Source organism: Dromaius novaehollandiae, chromosome W (genome assembly GCF_036370855.1).
Source record: "Dromaius novaehollandiae isolate bDroNov1 chromosome W, bDroNov1.hap1, whole genome shotgun sequence".
NCBI classification, from domain to species: Eukaryota; Metazoa; Chordata; class Aves; order Casuariiformes; family Dromaiidae; genus Dromaius; species Dromaius novaehollandiae.
The window spans coordinates 38,730,081-38,749,729 of NC_088130.1; the positions used below are offsets into that span (position 1 = coordinate 38,730,081).

At 40.3% G+C, this 19,649-nt stretch overlaps 1 long non-coding RNA gene across 1 annotated transcript in view; it reads left to right on the forward strand.

Moving 5' to 3' along the window:
• Window positions 1–18,997, forward strand: part of LOC112991972 (uncharacterized) — a 45,219-nt gene extending 26,222 nt beyond the window's left edge. The window contains exons 2-5 of the long non-coding RNA XR_003261395.2: window positions 10,047–10,124; window positions 13,695–13,791; window positions 17,719–17,845; window positions 18,848–18,997. This is a non-coding gene — a long non-coding RNA (uncharacterized LOC112991972). The remainder of the gene's footprint in view (window positions 1–10,046; window positions 10,125–13,694; window positions 13,792–17,718; window positions 17,846–18,847) is intronic.
• The last annotated feature ends 652 nt before the right edge of the window (window positions 18,998–19,649 follow it).

Genomic DNA, 19,649 nt, shown 5'->3' on the forward strand with positions numbered 1-19,649 from the left:
TTTGATTAATTTCTGACATAACCTATGATGAATTAGCAGAAAATGGAATGAAATGCCATATAGATATAACAGAAAAGCAAAAATTATACACAGGAAACTGGACTCCCCAAGCAGAGCGAATGAATACTCTTCCAATTATTACCGCCCGAGTGCTGGTGCGCCTGCTCTCTCTGCCTGCCATGGTGCTTCACCGAGGAATTGCAACTGCTGTGTTCAAGGCACAGATTTATGTTGAAGTGCCAGATCCTGGCTCCCTGTGCGCTCAGCAGAGGGGAGGCACAATATCAGCAGGCTGCGGTCTGAAAACAGCCTCTCAGTTTTTCAGACAGCCCAGTGCAGGTGGACCTTTGTGCCTAAGCTGGTTTCTTTTGATTTTGTGTCATGATTATAGGGACGTTCCACAAAGAACCAGTAGCAGGACTGGGGCCAAGAGCAAACAACAGGGAGCAGCGAAGTCAGCAATCTGTTGGCATGAAAAAATATTAGGAGTGTTCCTATATATGCAGGGTGCCAACTGCAAGCTGACAATAAAATATTCAAAAGTAGGACTGTCATATTTTCACATGCAGTTAGGTTTCTCATCACAGTTTTTTTATTTCAGAATACAGCAAACACATGCATAAAACTATAGAAAATTTATTAAGCCAAGCTCTGCTAGGGCTTTTATAGCTAAGGTCATGTCATCTTCTCTTTTTCAAACAGCAAGTATTAATAAATTCAAAGAATCCAGCATGTGAAAGTACATTCATGTTTTAATTATGTCATATAGTAGTGATCATAGTCATGATAATCTGAAGTTGATGCAATCAAGCTCTCTGTATAGGGCTGTGAACATTCCTGTTCATTTCCCCAGTTGCTTTCAAACTTGCTGACCAGTTGCAACCAAATCTGACAGAGAAATCGCAGCCTCAGTGATACTAAATTCTCTGAAGTTTTAGGCAAAGCTGGCTGTGTAGTGAAGGGAGTTTCTGTTACTGCCCCAAGGAAGAAAAGGCTTAGCATGTGCTAAGCTGCTCCTAGACACTGGAGAAACAGGGAAAAAAAGCTGTTATGAGTGCTGCAGTCATGGGAGAAGCTTAATGTGGTGCTCATATCTCATTAAATGCCAGAGAATCTCACAAGAGCCACAAATCCACTGAAACCCAGCTTCATTAGAACTGTTGACTTAGATCTATTTGTTGATGCTCTTATCATTTGCATCACCCTCTCTTTGGTGTTTCAGGAAACATTTACAAAACCGTCATACCAAGCTAACTGAAGCCCGAACCTAAGTTTACAGCTATTTGCTATATCAGTATAGCCAGCTTCTTAAGTCAGGAGCTTGACAAGCAAATTATGATTATTTTTACGCATAACTAAAATCCTAATCCCATAATTTTTATTGGTCCATAACCGTGGTACTTCAACTCCAACAAAAAGGGCATCAGACTTCAATACCAGTACCTCTAACATCCATTGACAATGAAAGGTATTAGGGTTTTAGATCTGCAGTACCAAGTATTAGTTTCCCTGCATCTCAAAATGAGTTAATGCAGCCATCATTTTAAGCAGGCAGCATTTAAGGACAGGTTTGTATCACAGTCCTGCCAAATTTAAAGCAACCTTTAAAACTCAGCATAGAATTTTGCACCTGTATTTGTTTGAATCCATAAATGCACAAGTACAATCCCTTGCAAATACAAAATATCCATTTCAGCAACAAAGGTTTATAGTAAAGAACTCCATATTCTATTATTTTGCACTTGAAAACAGTGAAGACCCAATTAATTGCAGACAGAAGCCTGCAAGTGTGGTTTCTGATGATGCATTGTGTCTAAATACTGCCTGTTTCTACAGGTGTGTATGCCAGTTTGTGGGAAGAGAAAGACAGGGAGAACGAAAGATTATTTGTAAGGCTCTTGTAATCACTGTTACCAAACTGCAAATGGAAGCCCTGAAGTCTGTTCTGCATTTCCTTCCTTTATTTCTTTTGATGTTATGCAGAAACCAATAGACATAGCATAATGGAATCAGAATAACAGGAACTCCTGCAAGGCTGGACTCACAGGCACAACACACAAAAACGTATGAATTGGAATGGAATGGCAGCTCAAAATATTGAGCTCTAAGGAGATAATAAACGGCTAGACAACGCTTTTATTTACTGCAAGCTTGGATTCACTTTGGTGTTACAGTTCTAATTGTGTTTTGATTTGTTTTACCATTATGGACTGAATCCTGCTTATGTTGCTTTTATAGGTAGTCCTTTCAAAATATATGGAACTGAGTGAGCAAGCAAGATTACCTTCAGCCCTATTCAGCAATGACAAATATTTAACAAGCTGATTATCCTAGAAAAAACTTAGATTGACTAAACTTCTGATATTCTGTAAACACTTAAGTACTTGCATAAAATTAAATATTCAGGGTAATGATTAGTTCACATGTGTCAAGACACTGAAAAATGGAAGTAATGTTATATCATAACAAGAGATTTTACAAAACATCTTTAGGTAAGCTGATCTAGTCATATTTTAAGAGAAGCCAACTTTGTGTGCCCATATACTAGTTACCTTCTGTGTTTAAAGCAGATTATTCTCACATTCAGAGTCTTGTAGATTCTTTTAAAGGTTCCAGGTTTATAGGCAGCTATGTGGTGTGAGTTGCAATTATAGCATGTAATTACAACAATAATGTTCTACATTTGGAAAAAATTAAACATTTTTATCCAAAAAAATCTGCAAAGCTTTTGAGAGAGATTGCTTGGGACCAGATATTGCAAGGAGTTTTATGGCTGAATCCTCTACTTTTTCATTCCTTCTCAGGTCCAAGGACCTCAGACTGCTTTCTTCTGATAGTTTTCCACAGAAAGAAACAACATTTACCAAACTCAGACTCCCACTACTGTCGTGTCTGGGTCGCTCCCCATCTTTAGTACGTAGGGCTCCCCGGAGACTGGGAAAGATTTTTTATTAATAGGACACTAAGTGATTCAGCTGCTGACATGGCAGTGACGAGTGGCTTTGACATCCCATGGCCAGGACACGCAGCTTGAGGGTGGCAGATGAGTTTTCAGACTGTGAGGTACTTAAGCGTGGCTTTCCCGTGTCCTGAAGCCCTGACTCCTGGCCGTACCCCTTCGCTCCCGGGCGCGTTTCATGGCAGCAGCTGGCTTCCCTGAGCTTAAGGGGTGTGGGCTCCCCCGAGCTCACCTTAGCTAGGGGCAAAGCTCTGTGCTTGCCTTTTGCATTGCCTACCGGCTGCCCGAGCAGCGTTGCACTCAAGTGCATCAGGTTTTGTAAGGCGCTGGGGCTCTGCGCGGGGGCCAAGGTAGCTGCCCCTTGCCGGGCTTGCGCTGGGCAGCGTGGGGCTGCAAACTGGACAGCCTTATGCAAAGCTGGCTTAAGGTGACCCACGCAAGTCAACACTGATATTCTGTGAAGGCTGGAGAAATTAAGCCCCCAGGTCTTACCTCCCCCGGGCTAATGTGCTGAATGACTCCAGTGAGGCTGGGCTTTCAGCCTTTGTGTTGGGATCAATATGTGCCGGTTCCTGAGCGCAAGGGCTTGAGAGAAGGCGATGAAAACGGCACCAGAAGAATACACCTTTCCTATCGCATTGTGGCTTCCTTTGTGTCTGTTTTCTAGACATACATCCTGACAACCTATGGCAGAAAACAGGCTGAAACTGCATACAAATCTTTATGATTGAGATCTATTAGAGATTGATAATACATTTATTGGAAGTCAAGGTAAGTATACAATGATAATATACCCATGAAAAACAAACCAAACCAAATCGCCCCTGTAAAGGAGAATGCCTCCAGGTCCTGTTTCCTGTGGGACAAATGGTATGCATTTTAAGAACATACATGGCGCTGGCTCTGCACTCAGGGCGTCTCCAGTCCAGTCAACAGACTGTGGAATTAGAGATACGATCCCGCATACTTCTCCCTTCTCTTACTCACAAAGGCGTCAGTGAGGAAGGAGTGTAAGCTAAAACTGTGAATCTTCCGGCATTTCTCTAGTTGTGCCACAACCGTAGCATTTAAACACTGTGCGCATTGTATTTATGAGCTTAAAAAAATCTGATCTTGCACTTTTACCAGTCTTAGGAACTGCTAGGGGGAAAAGGGGACAACCACACAACACAGTGTATAACAAATCTCATTAAAATGCAGGAAGTGTATTCAGGATCCTAATTCTATTACAGCATGGACAATGAATGTATTTGTGTTAGTTAGTTTCCCACTTTGAGGTTAAACAAATCAGTGAATGGAAATCTGGGTGGCAGCAGAAAGAGGTACTACAGATGATGATGCAGGCAGGCAAATGCCAGGCGAATGTTTTTTAAGAAAAACACAAAACCCAACTTTTTCCCTGCCTTCCCATGACTTTCCACTAATTTGGAGTCTACACATATGTTTGAATGGTTCCTGCCTTTCTCTAATGCTTTCATTCAATAGCTTGGTTTGGAGGCTCACGTGATACATTTGTCTCTGTGTCTCACTCTAGCAAAATATGCCTTATGTAGACGGTAGCTGAATAAGCCGCAGAACATTTGTTCCGTCTCATTCTGTATTAATATACCTCGCTGCCCCTAACGTTCCAGTTTACAGTGATTACCAGATTGAATGACATACTGTATTTTCTCCACCAGTGCCACCACAGGATTTTCCCCCGCTGATTTGATTAACCTATCATACTGTTATTAAATTAAAACAAAAACCCTTTTAGATAATAATGCAGCTTGAGTTCCCGGCCTTTAGCCATTGTACCATCCATCTGTTGTTTGTAAGAGTCACTTTCCCTGAAGGGAGATGGTGTGTTGAGGCTGAATCTACCACCTGCCACTTTGTTCCAAAAAACCCCTTTCACTCCATGCTATGAATCAATACTATTGGGACACAGAAAGCTTTATAGAAAACCTAAGGATTATGCGATTAACTGGTTTGGCTTTCTGAAGACTAATCTTCATAGGTAAGGGATGCTGTATCAGCACGTATGGAGCAGAGAAAAAGGAATATTTGTAATTCGTGTTTCTGGCACCTCCAGCAGTGTAGATACGTGGTCATCCTACAGTTCTGAACACAGTGTGGCATCTTACTGACTACCTCTTATCTCCTCAGAGCACAATATCATCGCCAAAGCTGCAGTGAAACCTTTATTTAATCCAAGTTAAAACATGGGCATAGGAGCTGATCTGGAGATGCGCTAACAATGCGTTACCTCAAGGAAAGACTGGTGTCACCCCAAATACTGTGACTGTGCTGGGACAGGATAAGGGCTGGGAGAAGCTACTGTACTCCTGGGCCACCCCACAAAGGCTGAGCTGAACCAGCACGTGCTGGCCACCTCTTCTGTGTGCGTGGGAGGATGGCAGAAGCGGCAAGATCTGCACGGCCCAGCTGTGAAAACACAACCTAGAGGTGTACTGAAGCATTTTAGCAAATCCTTCACACAGAACGTGGGGGAGTGGTAGGGTTAGGTGCCACAGAGGGTTAGCAGTTACTGGGAATAGGGCTGCTCTTCAGGAAAGAACTCAACTTGCCAGCATTCGTGAGATGAATTCTGTAGATTTTAGTCATTAATCCTCCAAGGCCGAATGCCCTGCAAGTCTTTGCATGATGCTGAACTAACCCAGAGGAACAGTTTTGAATTAGGGACTTTTTTTCCCCCCACATGGAACTGAATTTTGAATCTGAAATGCCTTAAAAAAATCTTGGTCCAGCCATCTATCCACCAGAGTGGTATCAAAACTGGCGCCATCATGCTGCTATCAGTTCATTTCCTTAAAATCTTAATCAATTAGATGCCTATAATCAGAGTTATTAAACACTGTTAAAATTGCAAAATTTACTGAAATTGTATAATTTAGTGGCTGATATTCCAGTTAATCTTTTTCTATGTGCCATTTCATTCCATTCAGAATCCCTGGATAAATTTGTATATTGGAAATATATTGGTAAAAATTAAATTAAATGCTATCCTACAGGAAACTGTTAAGATACTCTTTGAAGACTCTGAGCTGATAGAAGAAGTGGGAGGCAGAGAAGTGTACATTTCTTGGCAGAATACCCAATCCACCCTCAGCTTCTTCACCAAACCTACCAAGAAGGAAGAAACTCTCCCAAAAGGCAGATTTTCTTTCATCTTCCTGCTCCCTGTATTTTGAGAAAATGTACTAGATTAGTCAGATTACCAGGGTGATCTTTTACAGCAGAAACCTGTTTTATAAATTCATACACTATAAAGTCTAGATTAGAACCAACCAGTTTTAGCCTCTGGAGTCGGTTAAGTTACTAGTCTACATATTTAGTGGAAAACAACAAATCTTAGGTGAGGTGAGTTGTTCTCTAGAGATGCCTATCACTGTCCATGAAAAAAAGCAAGGTTTGGGGCTCCTGACACAGACATCTCAGAGAAATGCTTAAAGTCACATGGGCCAAATCTAGGCTGAAATCCCAAAAAGACCATGGTGCCAATGGGCTTGGACCTCCTGTGCAGGGTACATAATTTTTCCGCAGAAAGCAGATTCACAAGGTAGAGGAAACCTGGATATTTCAATGATGACAAAGACATAGCACGAAGAAATCAAAGAAAAATGTATCTAATTTCTGCACTCCTCATTTCCAGCAGAAACGTATTTTAGAGCCCAGGCTGGCTATCCATCCAGAAGAGGTACTGCCTTTCTACTCCTAGCTCTGTCTTGATGTGCCTAAGAAGAAACTAGTCCTTCCCTGAAGAGGTTTGGCAGTCTTTGTTCTGTGAGGGCAAAATTGGCCCATCACAGCCAATTTTCAACCTCAGTTAATAGAGTCCACATAATTTGTGCACATGTGGGCAGTAGCTGATTTCACACGAGTTACAACACCACGGCGGTACCATTTATGTAAAATCCCTTCCAGAAGTCTGCTGCCTGTTTATGGGTAAATTCACAGCTGGGCTCAGGAAAACTTTGTATTTGCTGGTTTGACCAAAAAAATGCCATGGCAAATGTATTATAACTGCTCTTTTTCCTGCAGTTTCGAAACTGTAAATAACAAGTTTCAGAGATATGTCACAAATTAATAGTCTGCTGATGCAATCGTTTCTACTCAAAGCAGAACAGACAAAGCCCCTTTTTCTGAATCGTATACACAAATATTAAATCAACAATCTTTCAGTTTTGGAGAAATCTATGCTTTAACATTTCTTAAAAGCTTTTTATTAAAAATAATCTTGAAATACAGGATTATAATGAATTATTACTGCACTGTTTCTAGTACTCTTGGGAAAACAGTGCACTGTTCTGCAGGTAGTCCTGCTGAGCAGTATGATATATCCCACTAGAGTATATTTGATGCAGATAATAATGGCATTTTACTACTCCAAGTTTAAATAAGTAGTTACAAAGCAGCTTCCAGAAAAACACATGAAAAGAAATACCAGTAAACAAACCTCTGGCAGAAAAATGTGTTATTCAATGGTTATTAAAAAGTGATGTTAATGTCCGAACGAAGAGTGTGGGAAAGTGTTCCTATTTGTACTGCTGGCATATATTTATTTTAGAGCAGTTGAGTATAATCCCAAGTTTGGAAGACTTCTGCTGAGCCGATTAGAATAAGCAGAGTTTTCATCTGATTTTACCTGACAATATACGGAGGCAAGAAGCATGTTGTGACCACACATGCATACAGTTGTAACAGAATGCTATGCAGAATCGGAGGCTAGGATGTCATCTGCTTTTGGCTGCTGTCCTCCTTCAAGCATAGCTGCTCTGGGTGTCCCAGGGAAACTTCACTAATTTGCATCTGTGCTGTGAGTCAAATGATTGAATGCTGTTTATCAGTGAGTAAATGAGCTGATACAATTAAAGAAAAGGAAAGACAAAGCATCACAAAATATACTTCGTCTAACTGAATTGCATGTCTGTTTTTTTCCAGCGTATAGTAGGATGGGAAATGGACTCCAGAAAATACAGTAAAAATAATTGTCTTAGTAATATGCTGTGGCATTCACTATTAAATCTTTCCTAGGAGCTGAAGAGAGTCTACTGTACTTTTCTGTAGAGTATAAAATGTGCATCTGCGTAAACCTGGGTAATTAGCAAGGTTCTACAATAGAGAAATCTGTCTTAAGGATGTCTTGTAAAAGGAAAGAAATATGCTTGATCTCTTATTTTTCTTTTTTTGTGGTATATAAGAAGGGTCTAAAGGAACAGTTTTAAAAGAAAGTATTTCGTTTTGTGTTTTATTTGGGCTATAAATTCAAAATTCAGGTCTTAGCTGTCTTCTTTATCTTAGAAGACTTCTGCTGACTGGAAAATTCATAGCACTGCCATACCAGGAATACAAGTGGAATCTGATTAATTGACAGAAAGAATTATCTTTACTAGGCTATTTAAAACTTTTTTTTGTTTTTGTTAATGGGTATTTAATGTCAGTGCTTTAGCAACACTTAGGCATAGAGATGGTCTTTGTTAAGATGAATCATTCTCTGCCCTTTGAATTAAGTGTTGAAAATGCTCACAAACAACACCTTTGAAACCCCCAGCGGGTCCTCAAGGAGAACCAGACAAGGGATTTCTCACATTTTTGTTTAAGTTGAGGATGAGGGAGGGGAACAAGAAGGGAAAATAAGCAGTAACTTTTATCAAAAGACCTTAGAAGTCTTCTACTGTATATCACTTAGAAGGAGATAATATAGAAGTCCAAGGACTCTTTTAAGTACACTTGTCAGGAACCAAAAAATAATGAGATGTTTTGGAGTGGTCATTTAAGATGGGAAGTGGCTTGAAAAACACAAGTTGCTTTTATAGGTTTTACTGTAAAACAAAGTATGTTTTATCACCACTGAATGGCTCTCCGAAGAATAAGGAGAATAAGGTGGAGAATAAGGTAAAGCTGTGTCTCTTGCTGTTATCCTGAATATTCAGGTAGTGAAAAAACCACCACTCAGAGAATTATTCAGTGTATTTTTAACACCATCTTTTGAAAGCCACTCTTCCATTAAAGCTGTCAGTTTTATAATACAGCCATGATTTCAAAGCACAGCAATGCAATATTCTAGCTCAAATCAAAGACATTACATATTTTATGTTTACCTATTCTCAGACCTTAACAGTAAAGCTGGTTGCAGGGTTTTTTCAGAATTTGAATGTAATAAAAAAGGTAACCACAGTAAGGATACTAAAAAGAAAAAAGCAAGATGCCCCAGGAAGGGTATTTTTCTTTGGGTATCTAGGTGAAAACCAGATGACTTTCCAACAGCCATCTTTCAGTTCAGCTATAAATTACTGGTATGGATGTAGAAAGTATGCAGTGATGTTCCTTGACTTATTTTATGAGGAAAGACAGCCTTTATGATCATAATAGTCTGTATGGATTAATCCATGAGTCCTCCTGGCAAATAAACTGCACCCACTTGCTCTTACGCTCCACCCATTAATAGAGAAATCAGTCATCATTCATATAGCACCTCTGTGTTTAGTCCATCACAGTAATCTAATACAATGAGTTTTTAAGAGCTGAAACTATCCTGCTGTGGCCACCATAATTTCTTCACCCGATGAGAAAGCCTAATCGTTCTACTCTGTCCTTCTTGGACATGTGACTATGAAGTAGACAAATGAGTTCTTTTTTAATAGAACATTTTTAATGTTTTTGTGTTGATGTTGAGAAATTGTCCTACCAAAATCATGAAAATAATTTATTTAAAAGGAAAGTTAACCCCAGCAACAGTAAACAGCAGGTTGCATGATGAAATTGCAATGCATTTATAACAAGTAGATGATGACTAGCATCTCAATTCAAGAGGTGTGATATCGACTTTTCAGAAGCAGCTGCTATCCTGTCAGTAGCAAATTTCTAGTTCATTCTCTAAGAAATCATGTTTAAATAACATAATGACCTATCTTTAAGATTCAGCCTTTGGGATATGGGAGCACGGAGGCCAATCTTAAATAATATTTATGTATTGCTCTACTATATTACTTGTGTCATTTTCTTGGTCAAGTGAGAAGATGCTATAATGATAATTTAAAACATGAACTGGGAGACAGACCTACACTATTTTTACATTCTCCAGCAGAATGCAACGATTACAGAAACATAGAGCCCGATCCACCGTCTTCTGAAATCTGTGAGAACACTTCGGCTGAAATCGGTAGGTTTGGATCAGACCCTATTTTGGGACCACATTTCAGAGCTTTTCAGATTCGATGCCATGCTACAGGCAGGTCCGTGACGGATCCTTCTGCTCCAGCATTTTTCACTAGGCAAAGCGGGACGGTGGCGCTGGTTCAGCGAGGTGCAGGACCCTGCACCAGCTCTCTCGCCACACAGAGCAGTACAAACATTACGCCTGTGTGACAGCTCCACGTAATCGTACGCCTAAATTCTAGATCTTGAGTGCCAGCAAGTCAAAGTCCTAGTGTTAAAATAACAGGTTGCCCTTATGCCTGTGGCTTAATAACTGATATTGTTCTTTTATGGGGGTGGAAAAAAGGACCTTCCAGATAAAGAGTGTGAGCAGGCCTTGCTCTAATTACAGCACATTTGAGTAGACTGTGAAATCACCCCTCCCACTGCCCCCCCGCCAGAGGTTTACCGGGAAATGAACAGTGAATACACTTACACTGAAGTGGATCTTTGTATTAGGCAGACCGAAGATTTTTCTCATTTATTTTTTAAACCTCAAACATGTTCTTCCTTCTTAGAGACATTTGCTTTTTCATTAGCATATAAAAAGTGTCCTATGATATTTAAAACAAGCATCCCTTTGAAGCTTTTACATAGTATTACTGCTATCTTACCAAATCATTTTAGAAATTAAATTGTTTTTCATCACTGGCCCCAATCCATAATGCATCTTACCTAGTTGTTATAGTGCCATGAAAGGGAATTTATACTTTAAAAAGAAGCTAGAAAAAGGAGAGTTTTAAGCCTTATGCATCCCCAGCCATGGTCTTGCCACAGTTGAAAACCACATGATTTTGTAATACTGTTCATTTTGTTTTGAAAAAAGGAGGGTCCAGGTATCTTCAGAAGGGAATCCCCTATTCAGCCTGCACAAGCATGTAGACTTCTCGCATGTGAAAAGTTACAATCACATTAACCTGCAAGTGTACTTAACTTTGATCTGAGAGGAAGGAGAGAGGGACTTGCTCACCAGAAAGGTACAGTGAATTAAATCTTTAGAAATTCAAGTGGGAATCTTAGAAATTCAAGATTCTCATGGCAATGCCCCCTTTTTAACCAGGCTGCTAGTGCAAACTTTATAGATCTAGTCAGAGAGAATTTTGCTGCTCCGCCAGAAGAATTTAAAAAGAAGGACAAGAGAAGTTCAGCTTTTATTAATGATGAAAAGTCTCAAGGATCATTATATATTGAGTTGGATGTCATTTGAATACTTCCCTGGCTAGAAGCAGCGAGATGGAAATAAATGTTTCTAACAGTAGTTTAAAGTTTTAGTATAGAAAGATTTTGAAGAGCAGCCACAAAGAGGGCAGTAGAGGGATTTTTAAGGGAAGTGAATTGTGAGAAGGAAAAAGAACTACTATTCAGCGGTGAGTGTGCTATACTGAACTGAAATGACTTCACAACTCAGGTATAAAGCTAAGTGGGGCTACTTGAAGAACATGCTTGAGTCGGTAAAGATCACGAGTTACCCATTATCCAAGAGGTACCCATGCTTTCAGAGGAAATAAATTATATTCCTCAAGGATTGCATAGCTAAAGCAAAGCGACCACACATGTATGTCATTTACTCTGAAAAAATATCACAAGCGTTGATGGTTGCTTGACATTCATTGGTCTGTTTAACTAATCAATGGGGAAGCAACTGATTGAAAAGCTAATGTCACATGTGGTGGGAATACAAAATCTTTTGTTTCCTCATCTGTTTACAATAAGCGATTCTCTAAAGATGAGCTTTAGTAAGCTGCAATTCTGTGTTCATCAGTGCCTGAGAAGTGCCAGAAGTGTGAATTGACTTTTTGAGAGAATGGCTTACATTTTAGAGACTGGAAAAAGTGCAAACAGCTTCACAACACAATGTCATGTCTGGATCAGAACTGAGTGAGCATTTATTATTCCGATAAAAACCTGTGGCTATTAGAACAAAAAAACTTATAAGAGTTGAAGGATATCTTTGAATGATGGATAATCCACCATTCTGATGATATGTGCTTGATATGTTTCTATTACTGAACAACACTATTGCTAACACCATTAGAACTATCACTTCTATAAGCAGATGGAGGCAGCGTATCTTTCAGAAAATAGCGTGCTGGTATCACAAGAGATGGCCAGTGTGCATGAAAACCAGCTGCAAAACTCCAGCGCAAAAATAAGCTTGGTGTTTCCCAAAGTTTGTAGAATTGGATACATACTTCATTTAAAAAGTATGATGAAACAAAAAGGCAGAATATCATGGTGTACTTGCACAGTGCAGGAACACCCAATACATGCTGTGTAACCCAGATGCCTTTATTTTAAATGCCAAGGAGGCAGCTTACTCATAAGAGTTAGGCTGAGTAGTCCTGTCCAGTGCCAGCTTCGGTTTTGATGCTTCTTCCCTTTGGGGTCCACTGAGGCAGTGGTTCTGGGCAGACGCTGCTAATACCACGGCCACTGTTAACATTCAGCGGAGTTTAGGTGTACAACTCCTTAAGCTTTTTTACTTAAAAAGAGTAACATAAAAACACTAAGGTGTTGTCTTATATGCTCTGTACCTTTATCATATAGAGTAGATGTACCCAAGGTGGCTTTGAGCGGGTTTGCAGGACAATTTACCCTGCAGAGCTCTATATTACTTCATGCTACCCTCCACGCGGCTCATAGCAAGCTGCTGTGTGAGAAAGACACTTGGTTTTCTCTGGCTTTGTCTACAAACAAAAACTGTATGATTACTTTCCACCTAACCTAGCACCGAAAGCATCTGCTAAACACTCTGTGCTATGCCGCACGGCTCCTAATCTTACCTTCCTTTTTTCAGGCGAGCTATGTGCTTGCTTCCTCACTATGCTGTTCCTAGGCCCCACCACTTGCAAGTGCTTTCCTCGTGCCAGAAATTTGCCTAGCTGACAGGTGCCATGCTATACTAATCCCAAATATTATCTTTACTAAAGACAGGGAAAAAATGTCTCCATGGATGTAAAATCCTATCACCTTTCTTGACCAGCTCAAGCAATTAGTTCCAAGGGATTTTTAATTACATTTCCATATGATTCATTCTTACATGATTTAGATGATTTTTTCTTGCATTTGTAGAGATCAGTGGCAACGTGCAGGTGTGGGAGATCATATTGTGCCTCCAGAAGGCACTCTGGGAAGTTAATGAGGAAAACAACCTGCCAGTTTTTTTGGCCACCTCCAGCAGATTTACATACCAGTGCAATGAGACTGAATGGCAACCTGGTCATGGGGCCACTTGTGGAAAAACCGTTTTAGAAGCAGATAAAATTTAGATTTTGCTTAGTATGAGGAGAAAACAAATCATTAGAGATGTAAATCTAACAGTGGTCATCCCAGACTGAAAATAAGATTAGCTGAGCTTTCAGAACCTTTGGAAATGAAGGTGGGTGTTTAGGTCATTTTTAAGACTGGATGGGCTAAAAGAGTAGGTTTTTAGAATAGTTTGTCAAGACAGCTATGGCTTGTGCAGCTGGCTTTCAGACGAGTCCTGGCTGATGAGAAGGATCTGCCTGGGAGCTGGGCTTTTGCTATTTTTCAGTTCACAAAGAGCACTGGAGAGGCCACAACTCTGATCCTGAGCCTGTGTCTGCTAGTCGCAGAGGTCTGCAGCGTGGTCACAGCAACTCCAGTTTTAGGTAAGCTTGAAATCTTTATGGGTGAACAAAAGTATATGTTTGAAGGCTGAGAATGGTTGTTCATGTAGACACAACCCTTGTCTCCATAAACATTTATAGCTCTATTAGTACCACTAAACCCACAACACTGGTGAAACACTAGTGCAACACTTTTTGGCCAGAATACAGCCTGTAAAGATTCACTCTAAGCCCATCAAAATATTATTATGGTTGTAGAGATGCTTTAAATATTTCCTTGCTTTTAATTGGGCTCATTTTTCAAAATAGACTTAACTGGTCTCATTCTTCAAAGCAAAATAATCTTTCCTAATGCATTCAGACCTGTGATAAAGAATAAGGCTACTAAGATGAGGCAGAAAAATCTGTGAGCTAAAACACATGAGCAAAGCACATAGACAAGGACGGTTAGGCCTGAGGATCAGAATAGTTTTTGCCTTTTTATTCTGGGTAGGCTCTTCTGTAGAATAATATTGGTAACCTTACAGAAATAGCCACAATGGGAACTGTGTTTGATTTAGGAATAGGATCGGAAATTTGATTATTTTCAAAGCAAAGTTTTAAGATTTTTTTTTTTTAACTTTTGTGGAATTTGTCACTTAAAAGCAGAAGCTAAAACACCACATATAAGCGATTTTGTTTCCACAAACAGCATTGGAAACCATTTTTTATTTTCAGTAAAAGTCGCTTTGGTGGAAAATAGGAGTATTGACAACAGAAGGAAGTTACTGTTTCGGTTGGAAGGCTATATCTTAGTGGAATAATGTTCTGATAGAAAATTGCTGATTAGCTTTTTAGGATAACTTGCATGAATCAGCTACACTTCCCTGTTCTGATAGCAAAACTGTTGTAGAAACCATTTATGATATTGTAATTTTTAATAAACAAGATGGATTTTTTTGAAGGAGCTTTCTAGCATAAACAATTGTTCTAGTCACAGAAGGTGTTCACTCCGACCTGCACGCTGCCTCTGTGTGCTAGCAGCTCTCTGCTGTCTCCCACTGCCCTCCGTCATGTGCCTGGGCGCAGGCAATGCTCTGCGAAAGCAGTTTTAGCTGCTTCTCCCACAACCAAAAAATCTTTCCTTCTCTCCTCTCTCCCATTCTAGCTCTTTCTAGTTTCTATGTATGTACACACACACTTATATATGTCTACATTCATGTGTAAAATCCAAATAAACATGCACTAATGGGACCCTTGACTCCTGAGATGGCTGTGATGGAAATGGAGCTGAAGTAATACAGCAAAGTCTTGCCCAACTGCCCTGGGAACTTACCAGCCAAGGCACAAGTATCGTTCATCGTCTCCGCCATAGCGTGGCAATGATAAGGGCACACGATCTAGAAGAAGAGGAAATGGCAAGAAAGTCTGAAATGACTGACATATTTTTTAATGAAATAAATGCATATTAAAGCAGATTGAAATAGCTATGGAATACTGATATAACTGATATAAATTAGGTTGATGAAGCTTTTGGCTTCTGTAAAAACAAAGAAGCTCCAAGCCTGTGGAAAGCATATGCCTTACATTTAATATGTTGAATGTAGACAATTGATGCTTTCCAAATACAGACTGTCAAGTGCACAAAGAGCAAAGTTTAGTCAAAGTTCATCCTAAGGTCATACACTCCCTGGAACCATTAATCTGGACAACCTCTCGGTAACCTCCACATACTTCCAGACAAGATCTGGGATCCTTTGTGTCCTGATTAGAGCATGCAACAGTTAATTTGTTTTAAATAGGAAATTAAACAGTCATGTAAAGTGTTATATGAGGGTCATAAAATGGTTCTTGAGGTGCATTGATGAGGTCTGTTTGGGATTCTCACTCAACATCTTGCTGAGGCGAAAAGAAAGAAGAGCAGAATGATGAACAAAATAATTTCAAACTCTTTGTGATGAAAAATCACAAAAGAAGAAGTCTCAAGTGAGTGCTTTTACTAGATGGAAGACTGCATCTTAAATTGAAAGGTCCTAAAAATGGTTCAATTTGTGCAGACACTGTTCCTCTGCAAGCTGATTGCACAGATTTATGTTCTATCTTTTAATGACAGAAAGACTAATTTGCTATTAGAAGACTGAAAAACTGATATCTTTTCCTGACTTTTTCCTCATGCAAAATATACAATTTTTAGAAAACAAAATAAATTAAGTATTCCGGTAAATTGTTTTGGACCATCTCTAGTTCCTGTTTTTTATGTGTGTGTACATATATATCTGTATCTCATGCCTATTTTGAAACAGCATTAATTAAGCAGATAGTAATGGGTATCTCTCATTAGAGATAGACTACGGCTATCTCTGAAAAACGTCAAGTAAGTAAAACACTTATGGCGAAGTATCGTCTCTGTATCTGATCCTCTGCAATGTTAGATGTCAGCGGTATCAGGCTTTAGTCCCCGAATGAAATGGAAGTTGCTGCTGCCTTTGGAGGGATGAGGATTCCCGAGCCTCCCGTTGCTTATGGTGCTGGACTTCCAGAAACAGCTGGTGAAAGTGGCAGTTTCACCAGCTTGCGCCACCAGTAAGCGGATCTGCTCCTCTGCAGCGAGAGAGCAAGCCGCTTGCCACGCGGCCGAGCCGGACTCGTGTGCCTGGGGCGCCGCCAAAAGCCTGCGCCTGCTGGAGGCCTGCAGCAGCCCTGCAGGCCCGGGAGGCTCCCGCAACGCAGGTGCAGAGCTCATTAATGCTGAAGGGAGAGCAAAAGTAGAGCCGTAAAAAAGCAGTAAAGCGTGTCCTCCGCACTGGCGCTGGGACACAGATGCTGGGAGCGGCGGCGGTGCCCAGGCTGTGGGAGGCAGGGAGAGCCGGGGCCGGCAGGTCGGGCAGGGCACGGCCGGCCTCGCCGCGGCCACGGGGACCCGCACGCACCCGCCTCCGGCCAAGCACAGCAGCTTCATCCCGAGTTTAAAAATAAAGATGGCAATGGCTGAGGAGGAAGGCTTTTCACGAGTAAAGAGCTAACATTTCTCTGCTTTTATTTCTGACCTATGGAATTGCCTAATCCTGCTGACAAGACCAATTTCATCTATCACCATCAGGATTTAAAATTCTTTAATTACAATTTTCTACCTCTTTCCTTCCTTGGACAGTGAAGTTATTTAGGAGATTCCAGACAAGTGCTTGCTGATGCCTACCGTTATGTCCTTATCATTCAAAAAACAAGCAGAAAAGGATTTAATGGGTTAAAACCAATTTCAGAAGGAAAAGAATAGACTCAAATCCAGGCTGCTTCATTTCAGCAAGATGTGATTTACAACTGTTGAAATATTAACCCCGAAAATCATGATTTATGAATGATAATGGAAACACTGACAAGACCCCTTGGTGTACTCACTAGTGTTACAAAATCCTGATATATGCAAACCTGATGAGATAAAAGAAAACTAATAAAGAAAAAATAAAGCACTATTGCAGAAGACAAACAGTTTTAATCTGTTTTAATATCAAATAACACCAAAGGCTTGATTTCCATGTTTTCCAGAACTAAAATTGCTACTGAAGTCAATGCAGGTTTACTTTGAAAAAGGTCAGTGGGATAGAAGCAGAAGTAAGATGGAATAAAAAATAAGTTGAACACTGATAATAAGTAATGAGCAAGTCTCTGAAGATGTGGTGATTTGATTCACCAAAGCATCCCAAAATTTACAAGTTTCTTGTTTAAATGTCTCTCATCTAGAAGCCAGGTTTTCTTGGGAGATTTCAATTGATTACTGTGCAGGTAGATTACTCTGAACACAACTTTCTTCTGGTTTCAGTGTCTGCTTCTTGTAGATGATAGAAACATGAAGAAGAGCAGCACAAGTGAAAACAAAACCATTTAAATGATTTAAAAAATAAAAATTTGTTGCCTTTTATAGTGAGCAATTGTCTTTTTTGTGTTCAAATCTGGTCTGACAGTAGTGTGAAAGTAAGACGATGTTTTTTACAGTTCTCAGCAGAATGGTGCTTCGGTATTATCCATGGAGTCAGTTCCTACATGCCTTGGGTGAAACACAGCAAATTTTGAAAAACGCCAAGTAATACTACATCAAACGTTTCCAAAGGAGATGAAAAAGGTAGTATGATCTGAACTGGATGTCTTTATGACAATAAATGGCAGGAATGCTTAACCTAGACAGGACACTGTGATACCTCTGTTTTCTGTGAGCTATAGATTTCTGAGATGTTACTGTAGATGACACTGTATAAGGCGTGGAGGTGATTTTTGACATGATTTCTACTGGTTTTTAATTAAGAACTTCAACAGTAGTCATATTGTAGAAATCCAGATTATGATACTGGAAGAGATCTCATGTGGCCACGTATTCCTCCCACCGCCCTATGTTTTACAATGTGCCACTCAGGGATGGTATGTGTGGGAAATTTATAATCACCTTATATAATAAGAAACGACAATGAACTGGCTTATCATGAAAATAAAAGCAATAGACCAAAATGCTGCAATCTTTTATGGTTCCAGGCTGTAACAACTACATATTCTTCTCTTTTATTCCTTAATGGCCATTAAGCATGGGGAATTTTAAACATTTTAAAGAAATCCAAACAGTGCAGAAAATGACAATAATGATTATTTTTACAAATAAAAGTGCTGATATGTATTCACGATGGTTTGTGGATTTCCTGCTGTTTGTTACACATGCGCACTGTAGTCCCACTTCCAGAAACTGGGAAGTCTGGACCTCCAGTGCCTCTTTCCCCAGCATGTGCATCCCGGCGGACGTGTGGGCTGGGCGGCTGTCAGCTACTGATAGCGATTAGCGCTCTGCTTTAAAGACCTTCATCTTCCAAACGAAGAGTGGTAGCAACATCATGTGACCAAAGTGACCAGTCATATAGTAAGATGAATAAATGTCAACCAGTCAGAAGAAACAGTTTGCAAAGCACCCACATGCTGAAAAATCATTCTTCAGACCTACTTAGTGAGCACTTCCGAATAATTCACAGGTTTATGGAAGTCAGCGTTGGGTCCTAAATGATTCAGAAAGCGCAAAAGAAGAACATCAATTTGGTAGGCAGAAATCATGCTTTGCCTCATGCGCTGCTATTCCTCCGTGCAGGCTGCCTGCGTCGGGGATCGGGACCTGCTCAAGTAGGAGGAGGGAGGCCAGGCAGGTAACGACAGCGCCAGGGCTCTGCCGGCGCTGCGCGGACGAGGGACGTCTGCACAACCAGCACAAATACTGTCAAGGAAGACCTGCGGCAAGTGGCGCACGCCTCACCTCTTCAAGTAGCTGTGGCAGAGCAGAGACCGTGTCCGCTCAGCACACGGGTAGCCCACCCAAACCAGTGCGCCCTGTTGCTGGGCCACGCTGGACTCTGCCAATACGCAGTGACTCTTGTCCTGTCGAAAGTGCTCAGCTGGCTGGAAAAAAGCACACACAAAAGGCAACACCACGTCCTCTTAAACAATTGATATTGACGTGAACTATATAACCCAACGAAACAGTTCTTATATATTAAATAAACATTACAGTATTTTATTGCTTCCTGTTAACTTGCTCTGCAGTGATATATAAGTGGTTTGAGTCTGTAAGTAGAAATAAAAGCATCTGCAGGGTATTCCCAAGGTTATAATTTCACTGAGGATTTCTCTGATGTCATAAACCAAAAGAGCTAAGTTGAGCTGTTTAGTCATAGGAACCCCAAGATGAAAATTATAGCCCTGTAATGCACAGCAGGCAAGACTTTATACATTAACAGCTTTAAGTGGGCCATCTGTGACGATTATACCTTCTCTAAAGACTCAGGGTTCCAGTAAAATGGTTTTCATACCTACAAAATGAGTGGGGGGTTTTCATCTATTTTTTCCCATTTTCTCTTTGAAGAAGGGGATGTCACTCTTTATTCAGCCAACAAGAA